Below are 9,880 nucleotides of genomic sequence, written 5' to 3'. Positions count from 1 at the left end.
GTGTAGAAGCATCTACATTGTTTTCCGCAACGAGGGTTCCGCGGCACTCTAAAGACAAACGTGCTGCCGAACCCTCTTTGTTTTTGCCATATTGGCTTTGATAACAAAAGCTCAAAGTGTAGAAGCATCTCCATTGTTTTCGGCAACGAGTGTTCCGCGGCACTCTAAAGACTAAAGTGACGCAGAACCCTCGTTGTTTTTGCCATATTGGCTTTGATAACAAAAACTCAAAGTGTAGAAGCATCTACATTGTTTTCGGCAACGAGGATTCCGCGGCACTCTAAAGACTAAAGTCTTTAGAGTGCCGCGGAACCCTCGTGGTTTTTGCCATATTGGCTTTGATAACAAAAGCTCAAAGTGTAGAAGCATCTACATTGTTTTCGGCAACGAGGGTTCCGCGGCACTGTAAAGACTAAAGTGCCGCAGAACCCTCGTTGTTTTTGCCATATTGGCTTTGATAAGAAAGCTCAAGGTGTAGAAGCATCTACATTGTTCTCGGCAATGAGGGTTCAGCGGCACTCTAAAGACAAAGGTGCCGCCGAACCCTCTTTGTTTTTGCCATATTGGCTTTGATAACAAAAGCTCAAAGTGTAGAAGCATCTCCATTGTTTTCGGCAACGAGTATTCCGCGGCACTCTAAAGAGTAAAGTGCCGCAGAACCCTCGTTGTTTTTGCCATATTGGCTTTGATAACAAAAGCTCAAGGTGTAGAAGGATCTACATTGTTCTCGGCAACGAAGGTTCCGCGGCACTCTAAAGACTAAAGTGTCGCGGAACCCTCATTGTTTTTGCCATATTGGCTTTGATAACAAAAGCTCAAAGTGTAGAAGCATCTACATTGTTCTCGGCAACGTGGGTTCCGCGGCACTCTAAAGACTAAAGTGTCGCGGAACCCTCATTGTTTTTGCCATATTGGCTTTGATAACAAAAGCTCAAAGTGTAGAAGCATCTACATTGTTCTCGGCAACGAGGGTTCCGCGACACTCTAAAGACTAAAGTCTTTAGAGTGCCGCGGAACCCTCGTTGTTTTTGCCGTATTCGCTTTGAAAGTAAAAGCTCAAAGTGTAGAAGCATCTACATTGTTTTCGGCAACGAGGGTTCCGCGACACTCTAAAGACCAAAGTCTTTAGAGTGCCGCGGAACCCTCGTTGTTTTTGCTGTATTGGCTTTGATAGTAAAAGCTCAAAGTGTAGAAGCATCTACATTGTTTTCGGCAACGAGGGTTCCGAGGCACTCTAAAGACAAAAGTGCCGCCGAACCCTCGTTGTTTTTGCCATATTGGCTTTGATAACAAAAGCTCAAAGTGTAGAAGCATCTACATTGTTTTCGGCAACGAGAGTTCCGCGGCACTCTAAAGACAAAAGTGCCGCCGAACCCTCTTTGTTTTTGCCATATTGGCTTTGATACCAAAAGCTCAAAGTGTAGAAGCATCTACATTGTTTTCGGCAACGAGTGGTCCGCGGCACTCTAAAAACTAAAGTGCCGCGGAACCCTCGTTGTTTTTGCCATATTGGCTTTGATAACAAAAGCTCAAAGTGTAGAAGCATCTACATTGTTTTCGGCAACGAGGGTTCCGCGGAACCCTTTAGACTTAAGTCTTTAGAGTGCCGCGGAACCCTCGTTGTTTTTGCCATATTGGCTTTGATACCAAAAGCTCAAAGTGTTGAAGCATCTACATGGTTTTCGGCAACGAGGGTTCCGCGGCACTGTAAAGACTAAAGTGCCGAAGAACCCTCATTGTTTTTGCCATATTGGCTTTGATAACAAAAGGTCAAAGTGTAGAAGCATCTACATTTTTTTCGGCAACGAGGGTTCCGCGGCACTCTAAAGACAAAAGTGCCGCCGAACCCTCTTTGTTTTTGCCATATTGGCTTTGATAACAAAATCTCAAAGTGTAGAAGCATCTACATTGTTTTCGGCAACGAGGGTTCCGCGGCACTCTAAAGACTAACGTCTTTAGAGTTCCGCGGAACCCTCGTTGTTTTTACCATATTGGCTTTCATACCAAAAGCTCAAAGTGTAGAAGCATCTCCATTGTTTTCGGCAACGAGAGTTCCGCGGGACTCTAAAGACTAAAGTCTTTAGAGTGCCGCCGAACCCTTGTTGTTTTTGCCATATTGGCTTTGATAACAAAAGCTCAAAGTGTAGAAGCATCTACATTGTTTTCGGCAACGAGGGCTCCGCGGCACTCTAAAGACTAAAGTAACGCAGAACCCGCGTTGTTTTTGCCATATTGGCTTTGATAACAAAAGCTCAAGGTGTAGAAGCATCTACATTGTTCTCGGCAACGAGGGTTCCGCGGCAATCTAAAAACTAAAGTGCCGCCGAACCCTCTTTGTTTTTGCCATATTGGCTTTGATAACAAAAGCTCAAAGTGTAGAAGCATCTACATTGTTTTCGGCAACGAGGGTAGGCGGCACTCTAAAGACAAAAGTGGTGCCGAACCCTCTTTGTTTTTGCCATATTGGCTTTGATAACAAAAGCTCAAAGTGTAGAAGCATCTACATTGTTTTCGGCAACGTGGGTTCCGCGGCACTCTAAAGATTAAAGTGCAGCGGAACGATTGTTGTTTTTGCCATATTGGCTTTGATAACAAAAGCTCAAAGTGTAGAAGCATCTACATTGTTTTCGGCAACGAGGGCTCCGCGGCACTGTAAAGACTAAAGTAACGCAGAACCCTTGTTGTTTTTGCCACATTGGCTTTGATAACAAAAGCTCAAAGTGTAGAAGCATCTCCATTGTTTTCGGCAACGAGTGTTCCGCGGCACTCTAAAGACTAAAGTGACGCAGAACCCTCGTTGTTTTTGCCATATTGGCTTTGATAACAAAAACTCAAAGTGTAGAAGCATCTACATTGTTTTCGGCAATGAGGGTTCCGCGGCACTCTAAAGACAAAGGTGCCGCCGAACCCTCTTTGTTTTTGCCATATTGGCTTTGATAACAAAAGCTCAAAGTGTAGAAGCATCTCCATTGTTTTCGGCAACGAGTGTTCCGCGGCACTCTAAAGACTAAAGTGACGCAGAACCCTCGTTGTTTTTGCCATATTGGCTTTGATAACAAAAACTCAAAGTGTAGAAGCATCTACATTGTTTTCGGCAATGAGGGTTCCGCGGCACTCTAAAGACAAAGGTGCCGCCGAACCCTCTTTGTTTTTGCCATATTGGCTTTGATAACAAAAGCTCAAAGTGTAGAAGCATCTCCATTCTTTTCGGCAACGAGTGTTCCGCGGCACTCTAAAGACTAAAGTTCCACAGAACCCTCGTTGTTTTTGCCATATTGGCTTTGATAACAAAAGCTCAAAGTGTAGAAGCATCTACATTGTTTTCGGCAACGAGGGCTCCGCGGCACTGTAAAGACTAAAGTAACGCAGAACCCTTGTTGTTTTTGCCATATTGGCTTTGATAACAAAAGCTCAAAGTGTAGAAGCATCTACATTGTTTTCGGCAACGAGGGTTCCGCGGCACTCTAAAGACTAAAGTCTTTAGAGTGCCGCAGAACCCTGTTGTTTTTGCCATATTGGCTTTGATAACAAAAGCTCAAAGTGTAGAAGCATCTACATTGTTTTCGGCAACGAGGGTTCCGCGGCACTCTAAAGACTAAAGTCTTTACAGTGCCGCGGAAGCCTCGTTGTTTTTGCCATATTGGCTTTGATAACAAAAGCTCAAAGTGTAGAAGCATCTCCATTGTTTTCGGCAACGAGTGTTCCGCGGCACTCTAAAGACTAAAGTGACGCAGAACCCTCGTTCTTTTTGCCATATTGGCTTTGATAACAAAAGCTCAAAGTGTAGAAGCATCTACATTGTTTTCGGCAACGAGGGTTCCGCGGCACTCTAAAGACTGAAGTCTTTAGAGTGCCGCGAAACCCTGGTTGTTTTTGCCGTATTGGCTTTGATAACAAAAGCTCAAAGTGTAGAAGCATCTTCGTTGTTTTCGGCAACGAGGGTTCCGCGGCACTCTAAAGACTAAAGTGCCGCAGAACCCTCGTTGTTTTTGCCATATTGGCTTTGATAACAAAAGCTTAAAGTGTAGAAGCATCTACATTTTTTTCGGCAACGAGGGTTCCGCGGCACTCTAAAGATTAAAGTGCCGCAGAACCCTCGTTGTTTTTGCCGTATTGGCTTTGATAAGAAAAGCTCAAGGTGTAGAAGCATCTACATTGTTCTCGGCAACGAGGGGTTCCGCGGCACTCTAAAGACTAAAGTCTTTAGAGTGCCGCGGAACCCTCGTTGTTATTGCCATATTGGCTTTCATAACAAAAGCTCAAAGTGTAGAAGCATCTACATTGTTTTCGGCAACGAGTGTTCCGCGGCACTCTAACGACTAAAGTCTTTAGAGATCCGCGGAACCCTCGTTGTTTTTGCCATATTGGCTTTGATAACAAAAGCTCAAAGTGTAGAAGCATCTACATTGTTTTCGGCAACGAGGGTTCCGCGGCACTGTAAAGACTAAAGTGCCGCAGAACCCTCATTGTTTTTGCCATATTGGCTTTGATAACAAACGGTCAAGGTGTAGAAGGATCTACATTGTTCTCGGCAACGAAGGTTCCGCGGCACTCTAAAGACTAAAGTGTCGCGGAACCCTTATTGTTTTTGCCATATTGGCTTTGATAACAAAAGCTCAAAGTGTAGAAGCATCTACATTGTTCTCGGCAACGTGGGTTCCGCGGCACTCTAAAGACTAAAGTGTCGCGGAACCCTCATTGTTTTTGCCATATTGGCTTTGATAACAAAAGTTCAAAGTGTAGAAGCATCTACATTGTTTTCGGCAACGAGGTTCCGCGACACTCTAAAGACTAAAGTCTTTAGAGTGCCGCGGAACCATCGTTGTTTTTGCCGTATTGGCTTTGATAGTAAAAGCTCAAAGTGTAGAAGCATCTACTGTGGGAGTGTATTATTTGTACCCTGACCTGATGGCTACCTAAGTGGAAACTTACAGCAGGCCCGGTGGTGGACACCGGGTCAAGTGAGGCTGCATACAGGGAGCTGGAAGGTAGCCACTTTCACTCAGGCGCCTCACTGGCGGCGAGTTCCGCGGACTTGGCCGCCATCCACTAGATAGTAGAAAGTATCCAAGGTCGTAAACAAGATAGTTGTGTAAGCTAAGAAGCTACCAATAATATGTAAGCTGTTCCCATGCTAAGTGTGTGAAATTATATAATAGCCAATCAGCAATTGTGTGACCATTGTATGCAGAGATGATAAAAAGGTATATAAGCTGGAGAACAAGATGGAATAAACGATTCTGCTTGCAATCATATTGGTTGTTGTGCTTTATCCGTCCCGCATCCTCTGCCATCAGCAGTGGAATCCTCCCTCGTCCTCTGCTATCAGCATTGGAACCCAACAAATGGTGACCCCGACGTGATTGCAATTCAAGTGGATTGGATTGTGCGTCGGGCAGGGAGAAGAAACGCGGGAGTTATAGCCGCTGCAGGAGGTACTGCGCTGGACGCAGCTCCTGGTCGTCCAAGAGGGACGTGTATGAGCTCACAGGAGATACTGCGGTGAAGGCAGCTCCTGGTTGCCCAGAGGCAGGCGTGGTCGCCCAGAGAGGCAGGCGTGGTCGCCCAGAGGCAGGCGTGGTCGCCCAGAGGCAGGCGTGGTCGCCCAGAGAGGCAGGCGTGGTCGCCCAGAGGCAGACGTGTTCGCCCAGAGACGTGGTCGTCCGAGAGAGACGTGGTCGTCCAGAGGCGTGGTCGTCCGAGAGGGACGTGTTTGAGCTCAAAGGTGAGCGGCTAATTAATTAAGTATGGGAAACGCTGCATCAGCTGAAGAAAAAACGGTGCTTGAATTTTTTATATGTATCGCGGAGCGCCAAGGGGAAAAGGTGTCCCCGGATAAATTATCTTGCTTATTGAAGTGGAAACAAAGAAAGGGAATTTTTGTAAAATCAAGTACTGTATTTGATAAGACTGTCTGGGAATACTTGGGCTCCGACCTATGGGAGTCGGTAGCCCATGGCAACAAGGAAGCCTTTGCCTTAAGTCAGACCTGGAATAAGGCAAGGAGGATGGTGAAGAACCTTGCGGCTGAAGCGGGGGTACAAGCGGCAGTGAGAGAAATATTTCAAGTGGGAAATGAGACGCCTCATGTATTGCCAGTAGGGAACGAAGTGAGTGTGGAGACCTGGACCGCAGTTCCATACCTCCGCGAGGAGATTGGTCGGTGATGGCCGAAGCGTGTGATAAATACTGGCACATAGGAAAATAAGACTCCTAAAGAGACCTCTACCATGGGAAATGAAAGAAATAATAAGTGGCAGGTTTCTCTGAAGAAGTACAGAAGTACTGAGTGGCAGTCAGACTTCTCTTATGTGGTATAATAAGTGTGTGAAAAGGATCTTAAAAACTGTTTGTAATTAGGTGCTACCTTAAGTGTTTCAAGAGAGAGAGAGGACATTTTTTTTTCCTTTCTTTTTCTTCTCTGTTTCTCTCTCCTTATCTCTCTCTCCGTTTCTCTTCTCTTGTTTTTAAAAACCTTTGAGAGAGGGGGAGGGAGTGGGTAAACATAATGGGAAATTGTAAAAAATAAGGATCGGGCCCTTAAGCATTTTGGTTCGAACAACATGGTTTATGGCCAAAAGGAGAAAGGGGGCCGAAGATAGAATGCAGACAGGGTGAAAATTCTAAAGAAAGACTGCATAAGTCCCGCGTAAGGAGTCTAAAGGACTCCAAAAAGGAAAAAGTGAAAATTTAGATAAAGAGTATTTAGAGAGGTCGGGGCCGGGGTTGGGGAGTAGGACGTGGTACCTTTTTGGCCCCAGGGGATTCCTCCTGCCACTATTGTGGACAGTTGGGACACTGGAAAGCAGAATGTCCAAGACGATCTGGCCAGTCGGAGTGGACATTTGGGCCACCACCACCTCCTCCCCGAGACCAGACTCAACCTTTATATTAGGACAGCCTGGGAAATGGTAACTTTATTAATGCACCCTTTTTGTTAATAGATTAATCAGGTTTTTATGTGTTTTGTTTTATTGATGGAAAACCAGTAAAATGTTTTATAAACACTTTCTAGACACTGAAGTCAGCAGATCCACCTTAAAAGTTTAGGAGTTTTCTCTATTCCCTTATCAAGGAAGAATGTAAACCAATTAATGCCGCATCTAGTGTCTAAACCACTATCTGTTTCTTTGAGATTTATTTTTAATTAGTATGCTTTTCTTTTAAGTTTTTATTTTTTAGTTAACCTGGTAGGTAGACATTTATATTGTAAAATTTGATTGTATTATTTATTGTTTACCAGATGGGATTAATTTGTTATTTTCCTTGTGAAAATGAAAATTCTATTTTGGCTGTATTTCTTGAATAGGGACAGGATTTTGAAATATCCAGCATACAAAAGGAATATGTCCTGTGATTACATCTCTCCTTAAACAAGGAATCATTGTGCCTACTTGAATCCTCTGATACACCCCAATTTTTTCTGTTAGAAAACCTGGAAAATATTTATTGCTTTGTGTAAGATTGTGTGGGGATAAGTATAAGATCATTGCCTGTTACAGTAATGCCATGGACCCTGTAGCTGCAGGGCTTCCACCTTGTCTCCGTGCCATTGCAGCTGTAGCTGCCTTGGGTAAAACCTCGGAAACTTTGATTTTTGGTTCTCCACTTATTATTTTTGTACCTCATATTTGTTTAACAAAATATAAAATTCTTTTGTTGTTTGCAGGTCATATTATACTCACCCGATGTCCAGTTTTTGATCCTGCCTCATTGTTATCCACCCTTTGTAGAACCCAAAATTGATTTTCTATGTTATTGGCTCCTGTCAAAGAAATTTTAAAGGTATTCTTGTGGCTGATTATGCTGTTTGTTTTTAACATGAGGTAATTAAAAGTAACCCTTTCCCTTCTGTGAACCCTGATCAAGAAGCTAATTTTTTTTTCCTGTAACTACAGTTTGTATCCTGACCGAAGGTAAATTTGTTAATGTTTTCATTGATTCCCATTATGCCTTTGGTGTTGTCCATAATTATGGTTAACTCTGAAAACAAAAAGGCTTCCCCACTTTGGGAGGCTTCCATATTAAATGAATTTTATGTTGCTGTTTTATAAATGTTGTATAGTTATTTTTTATTATTGTTGTTGTTAAATGCTTAGTTTATTGGTATGTTTTAACAGACTCTGCTGTTAAGGCTGCAGTCCTTTCTGCATTTTAGGCCATATTTATGTTGTTTTGTGTTTATATTGGTTCAGTCTAATATGTATTAGTAATTGTATGTTTATTTTTGAATGGGTAAAAGTTTACCCATGTGCAAAGGCTGACACTATTATAGTCAGCGAAAGGCTTGTGAAGGAATTTATCCCTTGCTTTGGGATCCCTCTGTCTACCAACAGTAACAGGTCAAGTTATAAAAGAAGTTTGCAAGGCTCTTGATATCCAACAGAACTTTTATTGCCCACATCACCCTCAGTCTGCAGGGGCAGTGAAAAAACAGAATGGTGTTCTAAAAAAAAATAAACTAGCCAAAATTTGCCATAAAACCAGCCTCAAATGGCCAAATGCCCTGCCTTTAGCCCTTATAAGTATAAAATCATCATGTAACAGAAAGACTGAACTATTACCACACAAGATCCTAATGGGCTGACCCGTGAGGCTTTCTAGCTCTCTACCAGTATCAACTCACCTAATGGATATTAATTTAGCTGATGAAACTGATTTGACTTATTGTCAAGCATTAATGAAGTGTGTTAAGGCTTTTTGTTCACAGGTCCAAGAAGCCTTTCCCCAAGACCCTCAAAAAGCATGTCATGATCTACAGCCCAGTGATTGGATTCACGTAAAGGTCCACCAAGACAGACAGCCCTGAAACTACGTTGGAAAGGCCCACTCCAGGTATTTCTCACCACCAACACTGTTGTAAAGTGCCAAGGTTACCAGTCCTGAATACATGCCTAACACTGTAAAAGAACCTCTGCACCTGTAATGACAAGGTCAGTGGAACAGGGTGCAAGTGCTTGTAACCTCTCCCCTGCTCAAGAAAAGGATTTGCCACTCCAGAGCGAAAAGGATTTAAAACCACTCCAGAGCGAAGAGGATTTGAAACCACTCCAGAGCGAAGAGGATTTGAAACCACTCCAGAGCGAAGAGGATATACCACGATGTCATCCCTACCACCAAAGACTTAAAAACTCCCCAGATCACTGGTTCCCTAAATGGGTATGGCTAGTGATCTTTTGGATGTTCTGTATTGGCCTTATCTGGATGACTTTATTTTGATCCAAGTTCCTGATTAACGGTACACCTGTCGAGGAAATCCCCAAGGTCCATGGGGAAGAAGACCAACAACCTGATGACTTTGAGGTACAATTACAACCCAAGCAACTAAACCATAAAAGACAATGCTTCTTGGACTATACAGACACATCTTTATAATTAATTATTCAATTACAAACAGATTTCAATGTGTCTAACTGTTGAATTTGCAGTCATGTTCCCTTGCATTTTGAAGAAGGTATACCCGTGGTTCTGATTGTGTTAAACACCATGTAGTAAAGAGATTGAGAAGTTAACACTACAGAGTTTGGAGGGACAGTTAAAAGTGTGAAAAGTGTTATAGGAAGAGAATTTTTGATTTTTTTTTTTTTTTTGCAGCCTTCTGAAGGAAAAACAGGCCCTTCTCCCAAATAATTGGTCTGTAAATATGTAAATAATCAATTGTAATTAATTGCTGCAGGCTGATAGACAATCTGATTTAAATCATTTGACTATGGACAATTCAGTCAAAATTACTAAAAGAACTACTAATTTAATGCATATGACATTTTACAAATCGCATCATTATTCTATACCATTTCCCAAGATGATATGTCATGGGGTTTCACAGATTTATTTTATGCCTTAATTTTATGGCTACCAAATTTATTCTGGCTTACGTAAT

At 42.8% G+C, this 9,880-nt stretch overlaps 1 long non-coding RNA gene across 1 annotated transcript; it reads left to right on the top strand.

Annotated features, from left to right (window-relative positions):
- The first annotated feature begins 4,883 nt into the window (after window positions 1-4,883).
- Window positions 4,884-7,876, top strand: LOC137157791 (uncharacterized). The gene is made up of 2 exons (XR_010921238.1): window positions 4,884-5,725; window positions 7,670-7,876. It is a non-coding gene; the product is annotated as an uncharacterized lncRNA (long non-coding RNA).
- Window positions 7,877-9,880: the final 2,004 nt, after the last annotated feature.

Source organism: Emydura macquarii, unplaced genomic scaffold (genome assembly GCF_026122565.2).
Source record: "Emydura macquarii macquarii isolate MOO-44397 ecotype Brisbane River unplaced genomic scaffold, CSIRO-AGI_Emac_v2 contig_1567, whole genome shotgun sequence".
NCBI classification, from domain to species: domain Eukaryota; kingdom Metazoa; phylum Chordata; order Testudines; family Chelidae; genus Emydura; species Emydura macquarii.
Note: the sequence above shows the minus strand (reverse complement) of the source record. Positions and strands in the feature narration are given on the sequence as shown.